The 16,509-nt window shown below is 45.8% G+C and overlaps 1 protein-coding gene and 1 non-coding gene across 2 annotated transcripts in view; both read right to left on the reverse strand.

Annotated features, from left to right (window-relative positions):
• PDZD2 (PDZ domain containing 2) overlaps positions 1 to 16,509 on the reverse strand; it is a 416,595-nt gene that overhangs the window by 382,056 nt on the left and 18,030 nt on the right. The window lies entirely within an intron of this gene.
• Positions 12,859 to 12,991, reverse strand: LOC120925437. The gene has a single exon (XR_005746709.1). It is a non-coding gene; the product is annotated as a small nucleolar RNA ACA64 (small nucleolar RNA).

Below are 16,509 nucleotides of genomic sequence, written 5' to 3' on the forward strand. Positions count from 1 at the left end.
CGCCGTATGTTTAAGCGTATGCTCAAACAGAGATGCGCTTAAACAAAGCTAAGATAGGCCGGCTTGCGCCGTTATATCTTGGCTTTAAATTTTTTGGATGGCCGCTAGGTGGCGCTTCCATTGCGGCCGGCGTAGATTATGTAAATGGGCTTTTACGCCGATTCCTGAACGTACGCCAGCCCGCCGCAGTCGAATTACGTCGTTTCCGTAAGGCCTTAGGTGGCCTAAAGTTATTCCACCTATGAGGTGGAATAACAATGTTAAAGTATGGCCGCCGTTCCCGCCGCGAGGTTCGAATTTTTTACGTTGTTTGCGCAAGTCGTCTGCAAATCGGGAGTTACGTCGTTTACGTCCACGTAGAAGTCAATAGGCCCGTACGGCCTACTTAGCCACAATGCGCACTGGGAAATGTAGGCACCCGGCGCATGCGCAGTAGCAAAAAACGTCAAAAAACGTGAGGTCAAGCCTCATTACCATACAACACGCCCCCCTCCCAGTCATTTGAATTAGGCGCCCTTACGCCCGCTCGTTTGAGGCTACGCCGCCGTAGATTAGCAGGTAAGTAGATTGAAAATCACTACTAGCCTAGCTAATTTACGGCGGTGTAGCCTAAACAGGCTAGGCTACGCCGCCCTAAAGATATTCCAATCTACCTGAATCTACCTATGTGTGTCTAAATTAAAACCCCTCAGCACCAATCCGTTTCGTTTTCCAAACCACCACTGCCCTGTATTGGCTCTGTACATCACAGAAGCAGGAAACAACATGCAAAAACAAAACTAGAAACTGCAGGTACATTATTTGAGTGATTTTTATCTATTTTTAATCATTTTTAAATGGAATCATCGAGTCTTAGTGCCGTTGGCTTGTAGGGTATGCCCCAGGACAAGGCCACCATACCAAGGTGAATATAAACAAGACACAGAAAAACTTTTTTTGGCCAAGAGATAAAAATCACAGTCACCTTGAAGCATCAGCTCTATGGACACACCAGATGGGGTGGAAGACAGGTTCCCTCCAAAGTTAACAGAGAACACACTGTCATGACCAGGAATGTCTGCAGAGGCTTTGGAACATTGAACTCATTACGGTAATTCCTTCCACTCCAGACAACCTCTCTGCAATGTGTTATTTTTCTACTGTCAGGAAATTTGAGACTTTTCTACAATAACCCAAAAAACACAGTGCATGTGTGTGACCCCACCATGTGCTGCAATATCTGACTGCCAGAGTTCCCAGCATATCCAATTATTATCAAATGGGGAACATTGTTTTTTTTTTCTATGCTCCAGCATAATGAAACCCAGAAAAGCCAAACTTCCATTCCAACCCACCCAGGACATTTGTATGCAATATGTTCAAGGGTTAAATATGATGTTCCCCTCAATTCATTATTTATTGTGCAATAGATTTAAAGCCGATGCCAAGATTTCTTTACCGCCCAGCTGCTGTTTCTATTTCATATTTTAAACGTGAGGTATATTAGATATACACATGGACGGGTGTGACTTCACATATGTAGTATCAGGGAGTGGTAATGATTTAAATATCAATGTTTCTTGGTATGGTTTGTAGTTCTATATGTATTGTTGGAAGCCATATTTGATTATATAGGTCTCGTGTACACTGGGCATTTACCCCTGGTGCAATATATCCCACATTTTTAGTGCCGGTAGAAGGCACAAGTGCCTGGCTGCCGGGAGTCTGTGAAACTCTACAAGAGGCTGGACAGTGTATCAAGAGGTACTAAGGTTTAGGCAGTAGTGGCGTGTCCATAAGGGGCACAAGGGCGCCACCCCCTCTCTCCTGCCACCCGTCTATCACCATAGATCGATTCATGCAATGCATGAAACCATCCATGGTCGCCGCTGCTGCCCCCTTTTCAGGTGCCGGCCCCTTTTCGGGCGCCTGAATTACAACGGCAGGGTATTTTTTGGAAGCACCCGATTAGAGCCATAGGCTAGAGTGACCAGACATCCCCAGTTTCAGGGGACAGTCCTCTGATTGAGGACACTGTCCCCGGACCAAGTCTGTCCCTGGTTTTGTCCCCAGATTGGATTTAATAGGGGGCAGGGGCAATTTCAAAGACAGTCAGTGCAGAATTAAAATAAAAAAAATTGAATTACACACCCCCGCTCCGCCGTGCCTACTAGCATAGGGGGGTTGTATTTTTCCCCATTATCTGTGCCCCTTTCTGATGATCATGTGCTGGTCGGAGCGGAGGGAATATTTCTTCAGTTTTGGGTGCATGCCCATTCAGCTTCGCTCGCATGTTCTTCTGCCTTGGCTTAAATCCTGGCCAGCCACCTGCCTATCTCCTTGCCTTCCCTGGCAGAGTGATCTTCCTCCGCTCCCCATCCAGTAGTAGCCAGGGCCCGAAGAGTAAGACTTGAGAGGCTGTGAGGCGGGCGGCGACAGGCAGAGAGTCAATGATTGTTGCCATTACTAGTAAAGAAAAAATATGTCCCCGGATTTCATTAAAAAAAATCTGGTCACCTTACCATAGGCGCTAATAGGCGTCCAAAAAGGTGAACAGCGGGCGCCATGCTGGGCACTCGCAGTTCACTCAGCATTGTGTTAGGAAATCAAATATTCGCTTTCCTAACACTGAACCGCCTCTCAGCCAATCAGGTGCTCAGGTCTATTACCTATTAACTGTCACCTAATTGGACGCCTATCAGACGTCCAATCATAGCAGAGGACGGGAGAAGACATCGAGGAGAGTGGAGGACATCGCCGATGTGACCCGCTGCCCCACCGAGACAGGTAAGTGTCGGGCGGGGGATGCACACTAGCAGCAATTGATGGGCACAGAAGCGGTGCTTGCTTCTTTTTTTTTTCAGTTTGTTTGCGCCCCCCCCAAAAAATTTGGAGCAATAGCCGCCACTAGGTTTAGGACAGCATGTTCCCATGGTTGAATTCTTGGAATGCAGACTGCTTGCACTCCTTGCATTTACCCCTGGGCGTATACTGCCCTAAATGTGGTCTGCTCGTCTCACCAGATTTGGTGAGGTTACTGCTGTTCTGCTCACTGATCTTCTTGCTGGAGTGAAAGTTGTACATGAAGACTTGCAGTGCACGGATCTCCCTGCTTCATTCCAATTGTGGACCTGTGCTTTTTCCACCTCCTTCATGAATATTCCCCAACCAGTTGTGCGATCACCAATGATCAGGGGGATAACCGACATTAGGAAGCAAAGCCCTGCCTCTACTACGATGGCTACACACGGACATGCTGCAGAACAAGTTGCCCTTAAAATCCCATAAGTACCTGTGGGGGTTACTCCTATTCCCCCCCCCCATGAACCTTGGGATGTTGGCATCATAATGTTTATGGCTTTCTGAGGTGGCTCAATTGCTGCAGAACAAGGTGGAAGCTGGTAATGACCAGTGTTGCTCATCTTCCTTTAAAAAAGTACGGTAATTAGTTACAAATTACTTGTGTCAATTGCCCCTATTTGCTCACCTTTTAATAGGATATTGAGATGAAGTCTTGTGGTGGTGGTGGGGCAGGGCAGTCTTCAGCCAGCGCTGGCCGGTCTTCTCAGACTTAGACAGGAGGACTCAGGAGAAGGCAGCGAGTCGGGCCGCTCGGGCGGGACGAGGAGCCTGCCTGGGCCCTGGAGGAGGTCAGACCGACGGAGATGTCACGGCGGCCCGGGCCTGAAATTCACAGCAGTGCACTGAGTGCAGGGCAGGCAGCGGGAGGTCGGGACGGACCGGGTCCAGGCTGAGCAGCCAAGGTCACTCACTGGGCTGCGCTGGTCAGTGGGCTGGAGCAGTGGAGGAGGTCGGAGGGCTCGGTCTGCGCCACGGTAGGTGAGTGATGCTGAGCTGCTCTCACTGCTTGCACCACGGCTGAAGGAGGAGAGGAGGAGGAGGAGGAGGAGGAGGAGGAGAGGAGGAGGAGGTGGGGGTGGAGTCGGAGCCTCAGAGAGAGCGGGGCACGGTCACGGTGACATCACTGGTTGCTACACGCCAAGCGGGGCGGCCTTAGCAACCAGTTGTCACCCTAGCCCGGAATGCCCCCCCCCCCCCCGCGCTCTCTAATTTCGGTAACGCTGCCCAGTAATGGGAACGGCGTTGCCGAGAGGGAAAAAGTAATCTGATAGATTACTCGTTACCCTCAGGAGGCCCATCGTTACCCAACGGCGTTTATTTAAACGCCGTTAGTTACTACACTGGTAATGACCCAAGCTGGACCAATGTAACTATGCAATAAAGCCCACACCTGGAATTGAACTTTAAAAGCAGGTTGAAAGTGAAGGTGTTTCGGACCTCGCAAGAAAAACACTCAAGCGGCATCAGGAAAACGCATCCATCTGGTTTGTATCAAATGACTAAATCAGAATAAAAAATGTGCCGATTCAGAAAGAAGAACGTGCTCAAACCACTTTGAATATGATTCATATTCCAGGTATCTATTAAACGTGTGCAGAAAAGGTCAATACTCCCCCTTGATTGTCTCCCTCACCAATTTTCACTTCTCGGAAACAAGCAGCGATTCCAGAGAAGCCCCAAGGATGGAAGAATCACACTGACAGATGACAAAACTCGCACAAAATAAAACTGTTTAAGTGGTGGGGTGTCCCCGGTGATCACAAGCCGCTATGAATTTAATTTCCCACGGGGCATTAAAGCATTCACGGTAAAAGAAGGTTTGTTCCCCTCACCAGTAAAAACCTTGATTCACTCTGTCAAGCGGGAGTTGTGTGCAGCAACATATGAAATGACAATGGAAATCTGCAGTCTTCAGGAAATCATTTCACTGCGGCAAAAAAATAAAAGAATCGCTCAGCCCAACAAGAGATTCTACAAGTAGATTAGAAGTTAATAGTATAATTATTCATGACAGTCATAGGAGAAAAGTTGATTCTTCCTGAAGGCACTTTAAATATTTATTGACAAATTAAGCTTAGCTGCTTTCCGAGGATTATAATGGAGTCTGATCATGTTATGCCTGGGCCAGTCAGACAGCGAATAAATTCATCTCGGACCCCAGAAAAACAAGATGCCTGGTGTCGGGGGAGGAGGCTCGTTCCCACTAGGGTGGCCACATTTCCAAACTACCATTCAGGGACACCCTCCCTTCCCAAAAATCAGCTTGTGCTGTAACGAATCACAGCACAGTGATTGGAGAAATCATAAATCCCGTCTCTTGTGTCCAATCACAAGCAGGGGGCAGGATTGTGCTCCTCCTGGCATTCCCGGCCAGGACAAGTACTGCCAGTGAGTAAAAGTGGTGAGGTGGCGGCCTTTATTGGGGGCATCAGATTGGCCCGGGGGTGGCTGTGTCAGTTTCATTCCGGGACACTGTATTGTCCTGGAATCAAGGTGCCCGGGACAGACCTGCAAAATGCGGGACTGTCCCAGGTAGGGTTACCGAGTATTTGCGGGAGTACTTGTACTCCCGCAAATGCCCCCGATGCCTCATCCGATACTCGCCCCCCCCGTCGCAACGAATGCCACCGCCGTCGCATAAAGCAACAACGCCGCCGCCTGGTTAAACAGCGTGCGGGGAATATCCCAGCTTTCATTTGAATAGCTGTAGTGTTTCCCGCCGCGCATAGGCACTCCCCCTTGCTCGGAATTAGACGGGTGATCTGTCCAATCCCGAGCAAGGGGGAGTGTCTATACGCGGCGCAGCGGGGAACACTACAGCTATTCAAATGAAACCCGTGATGTTCCCCGCACACTGATTAACCATGCGGCGGCGGCATCTAGGTATGGGGGGGACATGGCTGGATATAGGAGGGACATGGCTGGATATGTGGGGGGGGACATGGCTGCATATGTGGGGGGGACATGGCTGCATATGTGGGGGGGACATGGCTGCATATGTGGGGGGGACATGGCTGCATATGTGGGGGGGACATGGCTGCATATGTGGGGGGGACATGGCTGCATATGTGGGGGGGACATGGCTGCATATGTGGGGGGGACATGGCTGCATATGTGGGGGGGACACATTTAAAAAAAAGTATCGGTATTCGGTATTGGCGAGTACTTGAAAAAAAGTATCGGTACTTGTACTCGGTCCTAAAAAAGTGGTATCGGGACAACCCTAGTCCCGGGCAATCCGAGACACGTGGTCACCCTAGTACCCACCCAAAAAGATCTCTCAGCCCCTAAATTCTGTGTCCCATATCAGGATTTAACAATCCAAAGAAAGCTGCAAGTCAGTTTTCTACACGGGTGAGAATCCCAGAGCAACTCCAACATGCGGCTTTTCAACCACAAATAACAGGGGGAGCAGATCTCCCATCTGGGGCCCATCCCTGGTGTCCTGTACAATATAGAAATTGGGGGATTTTTGGCAGTGTGCCAATATACAGTATATCGCTAAATGTTTCAGTAAGCCGGCATTTACATGCACATGAACTTTAATGGCATCCCAGTCTTAGTCCGTAGGGTTCCATATTTAGTTGGCCTGCCCTTTGCAGCTATACCAGCTTCAACTCTTCTGGGAAGGCTGTCCACAAGGTTTAGGAGTGTGTCTATGGGAATGTTAGACCATTCTTCCAGAAGAGCATTTGTGAGGTCAGGCACCGATGTTGGGCAAGAAGGCCTGGCTCTCAGTCTCCACTCTAATTCATCTCAATGGTGTTCTATTGGGTTGAGGTCAGCACTCTGTGCAGGCCAGTCAAGTTCCTCCACCCCAAACTCGTTCATCCATGTCTTTATGGACCTTGCTTTGTGCACTGGTGCGCAGTCATGTTGGAACAGGAAGGGGTCATCCCCAAACTGTTCCCACAAAGTTTGTAAAATTGTAAACTGTGACAGTAAAGTCCATAAGTTTTAGCAAATGTATTAACAAACACCCGTGGTTTGTGCTGAATTTCATCTACGTTGAAAACGTGTCCAAAGAAAACAGCGATATATCCTCCACCAGGCTATGAATTGGCTCCTTACCAGATCTCCACGATCCCTTATTACAGGGGATCATAAACAGCATGCAACGGGTAGTCACTCTTAGTCACATGGTTCAGACGTATGTGATCGAATTGGGTCTCATTCACAAGTGATTCCACCGGCAACCATGCCCACCCTCTCTTCCTGTACAGTTCGCCCCCTGACTAGTTTGGCACTCGGCGGCTCCCGTACTGCACATGCGGGATCGTGGAGATCTGGTAAGGAGACAATCCATAGCCTGGTGGAGGATATATCACCGTTTTCTTTGGACACGTTTTCAACGTAGATGAAATTCAGCACAAACCACGGGTGTTTGTTAATACATTTGCTAAAACTTAGACTTTACTGTCACAGTTCACAATTTCCTAATATAATCTCATATTTTAATTTAAAAAATATATATATTATTTCTATTCCTAGTTTTGAGATATATATATATATATATATATATATATATATATATATATATATATATATATATATATATATATATATATATATATATATATATATATATATATATATATATATATATAATGTTTTTTGATTGAAATGTATATAATTTATTCTTTTGTTGGTATTTCTTATATCACTATTTATTAACACTGTGGGGTTCTGAGATTGCCACACAGCGCCTCTAGTGGCTATCGAACTCCATTCATTTTGGTATAGTAATGAGAGATAATAACTTTCCATAACTTTCCATATGTTATAGCTGTAAAGGGCCAACTCAATATTAAACCCTAATTTTTTTCTATTTAGTTTCAGGACGAAGGTACTTCATTAATTTTTAATCAAGTAGCATTTCATATACATTAAACTCTACAGACTAAAGCCTTGTACACACGATCGGAAAATCCGACCGTTTGCATGCTCCATCAGGCAATTGTCGGATTTTCCGGACAAATGTTGGATGGCAGGCTTTAAAATTTTCCGTGGACAACGGTCTGTTGTTGGATTTTCCGATCGCATGTACACAAGTCCGGACAAAAAGTCCAAAGTGCAGACACACATTTCTCAGAAGCAATGCTCACCAAACACGACATTAGCAGAAGGTGCCCAAAGGGTGGCGCTAAAGAGCTGAAAAAAACATAGTTTCGTTGTTGTTGGCCATTTCTTTGCCGCTTGTATGCAAGCCCAAATTTCTGGGCAACGCCCCTTGGACAAAAGTCTGACGCTTTGTCTGCGGAAAATCCAAACGTGTGTACAAAGCTTAAGACTGGGATGCCATTAAAGTTCATTTTCGTTGTAAAGACAGGCGTCCCAATACTGTTGGTAATATATTGCATGTTAATACCTCCAGTCCTGTCGTTATAGATTCAAAATATTTAGGACTAGGCCACAGGCATGCACACAGGGTGTGCAGGGAAATCGTGCAGTGCCGATTTCCCCTGCTTCCTGGCATCCTCTCTCTCACCTGCAGTGCTGCCAGCTTCCCTCCTCTCCCACTGGCTGCTGTGGGGCAGGTTTCAAAATGGGCAAATGAGCACAGTGAGTGACCTGTACCAATCTCTCATGTGTTCAATCTTAACTAAAGCATAGTAAACAATGTTTACTATGCTTTAGTCTGTGAATGAACAGGAAGCCGCTCAGCAAAGAGCACTTCCTATTTGTTTACTGTACAGTGACTTGGGAAGCTCTGTCCTCAGTCGCTCTCTCCGATTAGAACCTTGATATGTCACCAAAGCCCATCCAATGGAGCTCCTAAAAAAAAAAAAAAAAAAAAAAAAAAAGTATATATATATATATATATATAAAGGACTACTGACTCCTGCTCTGCTGATATACACACACGTGGGTTTGTGCTCTGGGGTGCCCACACTAATGCGGCCGCGCATACCAATGGACTAGGCATTGCCAGTAGAAGGGCGCCCAGAGGCGATTAAGTTTGCATGTGCTGCGCTATATAAGTTTTCATTCATTCATTCATTAACACTGGTGCATGCATGTTGTGTACTGTAAATCGGTGCTGCGTTACGTCATCACAGTGCACGCTTTTCCCCCAGACTGCACGCCATTCCTATGTGCTGTAGCACTTGGCAGTGTATTATAGTGCATTACAATGTGCTAATCTGCACAAAAAAAAAAATGCAACATGTCCTACCTTTTATTATCAGAAAACGCCAACACAGAATGTGTCAGTGTGAACCGCAGCCATAAGACACGGGGAAAATTGCCCAACGCAGTTATTGCGATTGGCTTGTAAAGATATTTTTTCCCCCCCCGCTCCTAACAGCATCCCTTTAAACTAATTTCTTGTCATCTTGTTCGGATTTGGCAGAATGAGTCGCCCAAGAAGAGGACGATCCAGTTCATCAGCAAATGGAATCAATAAACAGCAAAGCTTATATTGGGAATCGCTTTCTAATTGGAAGCAGCAGTCACTGTACACTGCCACACAAACAATGTAACCCACAGGCCAGCCCCAGATGTTTGTCACAGTGACAGTTATTATTCTGCTGTCGTGTTTCTTTTAAAGTGAACTCATCCTCCATTTTTCTTTCATCAGCCAAAAAACCCTCTTCTGTGCGTCCTTCTGATCCTCCAACCCATTTTGATGCCACCTTCCAGACTTTGGGGGCATCAACTTTTTTAGCACAGATGGACAAAATCGCCTTGAGCATTAATGTCAATGGGCAGAAATAAATAAATGACTTAAAGCGGAGCTCCACCGTAAAAACAAAAAAAGAAAAATGAAAAGCCAGCAGCCACAAATACTGCAGCTGCTGACTTTTAATAAATGGACACTTACCTGTCCTGGAGTCCAGCGATGTCGGCAGCAGAAGACGAGCAATGGCCAATCAGCGGTGAGGGAATCAAGAAGTGAAGTGTTACGGCTTCACTGCCGGGTTCCCTACTGCGCATGCGCGAGTCGCGCCGTCCTCACTGTTCCCCCACTGTGTTCTGGGAGCCGTGCGTTTTCCAGAACACAACGGGGGGGGGGGGGGGACTGACGCACTACCCACAGGTCCGCGCAGTCTCTATGCCGGAAGTGGGTGCACACACACACACACACCGGTATCTGCAACCCCCTCCCCCTGAAAAGGTGCCAATTGTGGCACCGGAGGGGGGGGGGGGAAGAATCCAATGAGCGCAAGTTCCACTTTAGGGTGGAGCTCCGCCTTAACGCCCAAGCGATTGATGCGACTAAATGCGTTATGAGAGTTTACAAGGGTTAAGTGTTTTTTTGCCAAAATGCTGCTGCCAGAAGGAAAGGAGCCTAGGAGAGTGCATGAGGCCCTAAGAACCGGTTCACACTCCCGTGGCACGACTTCGGGGGCGACTCTGCAAGTCGTCCTGAGGACGACTTCAGAGGCGACCAGCAAAACTACTTCTGTATAGAAGTCAATGCAGGTCGCCCCGAGCCGCCCCCAAAGTCGTACAGGAACCTCTTTCTAAGTCGGAGCGACTTGCGTCGCTCCTATTAGAACGGTTCCATTGCATTGAATGGGACGCGACTCGTCAGGTGGCTGAGCCGCCTGACGAGTCTCGCCCCAGTGTGAACCGGCTCTTAACCGACTTATTGCGATTTTTTTAACAAAAACAAAAATGTAGAAGAATACATTTTGGCCTAAACTGATGAAGAAATATTTTTTTTTACTTTTTTGGGGGGATATTTATTACAGCAAAAAGTAAAAAAAAATTATTTTTTTTTCAAATTTGTCGCTCTTTTTTTGTTTATAAAACACAAAAAATAAAAACCGCAGGAGGTGCTCAAATACCACCAAAAGAAAGCTCTATTTGTGGGAAAAAAAGGACGTCAATTTTGTTTGGGTACAGCGTCGCACGACCGCGCAATTGTTAGTTAAAGAGCTGCAGTGCCGTATGGATCTTGAGTGATGGAGCATCTCAAAACAAAGTCAAACAGAGGGTGGGCCCAATGGATAACATTTACAGGAATAAAAAATAAAACACAATTGACCCAAAAGACCAGCAAAACATATCTAGGTTCAAGCGCCGGGCAGAAACTTGAGCTGGTTGTTGCAGATAGGGGATTTGGCCAACAGTAGGGGTCACCCTTGGGTTGTTTTTTGTACCCAACATCCTACTCCTGCAGGTGGCACTATAACCCATCAGAATATAAAGATGTACGTCACAATGAATGGAAGAGAAGCCAATATTTACAGTATAGTATATTCCGTCTTCTGTAAAAGCATATTGCAGGTTCCATCTAGGAGGGCTTTATTAACAGCTTGCTGCCCAGCCACACTACATATACAGTCCTGCAGCAGGGCTGCACAGGCAGACAGGACCGCATGCATGTACATCAGCCTCCGCTGGGTTAGAAGCACGCAGCACACCGCTCCTCCCACAACCGCAGTGGATATCAGTTCTCTGTTGCTTTGAGTGGCCAGGAAATTATTTGCTATGCAATCACATGATCACAATGTCAACAAAACCGTTATAAATTAAAGTGGTTGTAAACCCTTTACAACCACTTTAGCCTTCATGTAAGCCTAGATTAATGCCGCGTACAGACGGTCGTTTTTTGTGATGAAAAAAAACGACGTTTTTGAAAACGTCATTTAAAATGATCGTGTGTGGGGGAAAACGTTGTTTTATGTCTTCTAAAAAACGACAATTTTTTTTTTGAACATGCTCGAATTTTTTGTGTCGTTTTTCAAAACGTCGTTTTTTGTTTCACAGAAATTGACCGTGTGTAGCAAAAAACGACGTTTAAAGCGACGTTTTAAAACCCGCGCATGCCCAGAAGCTAGTTTCAATGGAAAAAAGTGGTGAAACGTAACCTCGCTTTGCTAGAGCATTGTGAAAAAACGATGGTGTGTAGGCAACGTCGTTTTTGAAAATGATGTTTCAAAAACATTGTTTTATTTCATGATTTAAAACGTCGGTTTTTTTTTCCCATCACAAAAAACTACCGTCTGTATGCGGCATAAGGCTTACCTGTAGGTGCAAATCCCCGTAGTCAGATTTCTCCTGCGCTGTTTCTATCTTGGGTCATGTCGTTAAAAAGCGCCTCACGCGATTCCGGCCAGTCACAGTGCCGGAGTTTGCAGCCCTGGAAGGAAGAGGGGTAATAGCGAGGAAGACTGGGACATCACGGGCTTCTCCTGCAGGAGACACATAATGGGCTACTATGCGATGCATAGTAGCCCATTATGCTTTACCTTTACAGGGAAACAAATAGGAAGCAACACCCATCAGGGTTTACTGCCTCTTTAAGTTAATTCATAACAGCTGTGTATCCTATAGTGATGCTGTGATTGGCCCACAGCTATCGCCTAGTACCTGGGCCAATCACAGCACCCTGTACCATGCGATAGCTGTGGGAAAAAGCACACAATAGTAAATCACAACTGTTATGAAAATAACATGACAGTTGAAAACACTGTTACAGTGTACACTGTAACAGCAATCAAAGTGTTTAAAAAAAAATCCTGATCCCCCAGAGTAGTACAGTGTCACCATCGTGGCTGAACTACTCTGATGAAAGTAGGTAACAAAAAGGAGAAAAAAGTAAAAAAGTAAACAAAAACAAACCATACCATCACTAGTCAGCATCCCTGATCACTGCCACACCAATCATATGAGGACGCTGTACTTCTCTTGTGACCGTGTGTTGGGGAAAAAAAAAACTAAATCTTAAAATTTTCCACAAAAAAAAACACAACTTCAAAAAACTTGCCACGCCTCTTACTGAATACTTCAGATAGTTACTTTTCAAAAAAGAGGTCATTTTGGGGGCATTTGTACTGCCCTGGCATTTTAAGGGCCTCAAGAAATGATGGGTCGTCGGTCTAGGATTGATCCATTTTCAAATACAGTACACCATAGTTTGTAGACACTACAACGTTCACACAAAACAATATACACTTATTGGGATCTTTTTTTTTTTTTTTTAAACCAAAGACATGTAGCGGAATACATTTTGGCCTCAATTTATGAAGAAATTTGATTTTACTGGATATGTTTTTTTTTTTTTTTTTATGTTAGAGTATGGGTTTTATTACGCACACACAAGGTTATGGGTAATGAGCTTTGATACTCCAATATTTATATAGGCACAGTGACCTTACCAATTGGCTACAGAATAAACCAGTGGCAATTTTCCACCGTGCCACTACTGGATATGTTTTATAACAAAAGTAGAGAATATTTATTTTTTTGTTTTATATGTTCAAAATGTTCTTATTTTTTTAATGCATATAACAAATAAAATAAAACCCAGTGGTGATCAAATCAAATACTAACAAAAGAAAGCTCTATTTGTGTAAAAACAAATTATATACGTTTAATGCATACAGCGTTGCATGACTGCACAAATTCTGGTTAAAGCACAGTGCAGAAAATTACCTGCTCATGAAGGGGTAAAACCTTTTGGAGGTTAAGTGGTTAAAAGCAGGTTTAACCAAGGCAACTCAGAGCATATTCTACATTGCATGCACACAGAGCTCCTCCCAGACAGATCATTTCCTGCTCCCGATTGGCTCACTCCAGAAGCTTTCCCCCCCTTATTATAACACTGGGACTGATCATGTGACCATAGCAGCCACTCAGCACACAGGAAGTGGCTGAAATGCATGTTTCGGTTTTCTACCCAACAGCAGGAAGTAAGAGCCAGATTCACGTAGAATCGCGGCGGCGCAACGTATCCTAGATACGTTACACCGCCGCAATTTTTTATCGCAAGTGCCCGATTCACGAAGCACTTGCGATGAAAACCTACGCCGGCAGCCTCCGGCGCAAGGCGGGCCAATTCAAATGGGCGTGTGCCATTTAAATTAGGCACGCTCCCGCGCCGGACCTACCACGCTTGCTCCGTTTCCGAACTCCAGCCGTGCTTTGCGCGAAGTGGCGTTATTTTTTTGAACCGTGACGCGCGTAGCATAATTTCAGATTCCCGGACGGCTTACGCAAACAACGTTATTTTTTTCATTTTGCCGCGGGAACGACGGCCATACTTTACACAGCAATACGATTGCTGTGTAAAGTTAAGGCACCAAAAAAAACGACTAACTTTGCGACGGGAAACTAGACTAGTGGCGACGTAGCGAACGCGAAAAACCGTCGGGGATCGCCGTAACTCGCATACCCGACGCTGGTTTACGATGCGAACTTCCCCCAGCGGCGGCCGTGGTATTGCATCTTAAGATCCGACAGTGTAAAACAATTACACCTGTCGGATCTTATGGCCATCTATGCGTAACTGGTTCTATGAATCAGTCGCATAGATAGAAACAGAGATACAACGGCGTATCAGGAGATACGCCGTCGTATCTCATTTGTGAATCTGGCCCTAAGAGTCTACAATAAATATCCTGCAATGTTTGAAGGGAGGTTTATGTTGATTCTCCTTAAAAATGTGAAAGATTAATAACAGTGACAACATGCAAATGATACAAAGGAATGCTTTGTGGATTCATCAATGTGGCGGATCCCCTAGCAGATGTTAGAGGTGATATTTCTGTTAGTAGCAGGTCCAGGCCTGCACACACACCGCTAACTGACAGACATTCTATGCCAGTACAAAGGAAATTATTGGCAGAGAATAAAAGGAAATAACTTCATTATTACAGATAAGACCAGTCACAAGCTTACTTGCAAGAAAACAATCCTGGAAATCTGACAGGAGATACATGAACGTAAAATGATACAGCAATCATAAATGGCTTCAATTTCACAATCTATTTTCAGGTATGTGTACACCTGTGCATAGTCAGCTACAGATCTGCTCCTATCCGGGCCCGTGTACACCGATAGGACAAAGTAGTAGTAGTGGAAATTGTCAGCAAAGGGACCCAGTGCAAGAACGTTTGGGCTCCTTCCCCCTACCCATTGCAAGAAAGTTTGGGCTCCTTCTCCCTACCCAGTGCAAGAACGTTTGGGCTCCTTCCCCCTACCCAGTGCAAGAACGTTTGGGCTCCTTCCCACTACCCAGTGCAAGAACGTTTGGGCTCCTTCCCACTACCCAGTGCAAGAACGTTTGGGCTCCTTCCCCCTACCCATTGCAAGAAAGTTTGGGCTCCTTCCCCCTACCCAGTGCAAGAATGTTTGGGCTCCTTCCCCCTACCCAGTGCAAGAACGTTTGGGCTCCTTCCCCCTACCCATTGCAAGAAAGTTTGGGCTCCTTCTCCCTACCCAGTGCAAGAATGTTTGGGCTCCTTCCCTCTACCTAGTGCAAGAAAGTTTGGGCTCCTTTCTCCTACCCAGTGCAAGAACGTTTGGGCTCCTTCCCCCTACTCAGTGCAAGAATGTTTGGGCTCCTTTCTCCTACCCAGTGCAAGAAAGTTTGGGCTCCTTCCCCCTACCCAGTGCAAGAAAGTTTGGGCTCCTTCCCACTACCCAGTGCAAGAACGTTTGGGCTCCTTCCCACTACCCAGTGCAAGAACGTTTGGGCTCCTTCCCACTACCCAGTGCAAGAAAGTTTGGGCTCCTTCCCACTACCCAGTGCAAGAACGTTTGGGTTCCTTCCCCGCACCCAGTGCAACAACATTTGGGCTCCCCCCCCCCATGCAAGCACATTTTGCCCATCCCCCCCCCCCCATCCCCATGTAAGAACATCTGGGCTTCCCCACCCCCTGCAACATTTGGGCTCCTACCCCATGCAAAAATATTTGGCCGTCAGACTACATAGTTACATAGTAGGTGAGGTTGAAAAAAGACACAAGTCCAACCTACGTGAGCGATTATACAACCGATGTGTGTTACAGTTTGGTTCACACCATACAGATGTGACCAAGTGCAGGCGTGTTATAGATGTGTAGGGCAGCCTATTTATTTCAATAGTCTGACCTATGCATGAGAAATGCGGAAAATAAATCCCTGGCTCTTTTCCAAAAACACGGCACGATACAGGTTTTTTGTGCGTGCGAAAATGCACGTTTGCAGATGTATTAATGGCATCACCACACGTCTGCTAAAAGGCAAGGGGGTTTCTGTGCAATTTGGGAAATTTGCGCAATTTTGTGAGCACAAATATGGACGTAGCCCAGCAGGGGCTACATCGGACAGAATGCAGCTGCTGCTCGACCAACTATTTTCCACTCGGTTCCTTCAACTTTCAGAACACAGGAAGGACCTATGGCTCATGTTTTGCCAGGTTCATCAGGAACCAGTCAATATTCACTCTGTTTATAGCTAGCTTTAGGAATCTAAAGGTTTGTTATCTGGAATAATGATCAGCTCCACCTAGATCAATTATTAACAAATCTGAGGCTTACAGTTTGGAAACCTTAAAGAACACCAATATCCAATTGAGTTTTATTGCTTTGTACAGGAAGTGAGACTTCCCATTACCTCACCATTCATGGAAGCAAATAATGCTGCAATACCTGTAATTACCAGTCCACATATTGTGACCCCTTTGTCATCTGTCTGGCACGCAACACAACTACCCCCGGCCCAGGAAATTGCCATTTTAAAAACCCTTCCATAGATGCATGTTACTTATAAGGAAGGCCGTTTTCCTGGCATCCTCTTATGAATAAGTCCAGTCATTCTTCAGGCCAATATTAAAGGAAACTGCTCACTATAACAATAGTCATACAGGATATCTGATTACATCTACAGAGAGCGCGCACACTACTCAACACTCACAAACAATAACTCGCTTCTACAGAGATATCTCAAAGGAAA

This window comes from Rana temporaria, chromosome 1 (genome assembly GCF_905171775.1).
Source record: "Rana temporaria chromosome 1, aRanTem1.1, whole genome shotgun sequence".
NCBI lineage: Eukaryota > Metazoa > Chordata > Amphibia > Anura > Ranidae > Rana > Rana temporaria.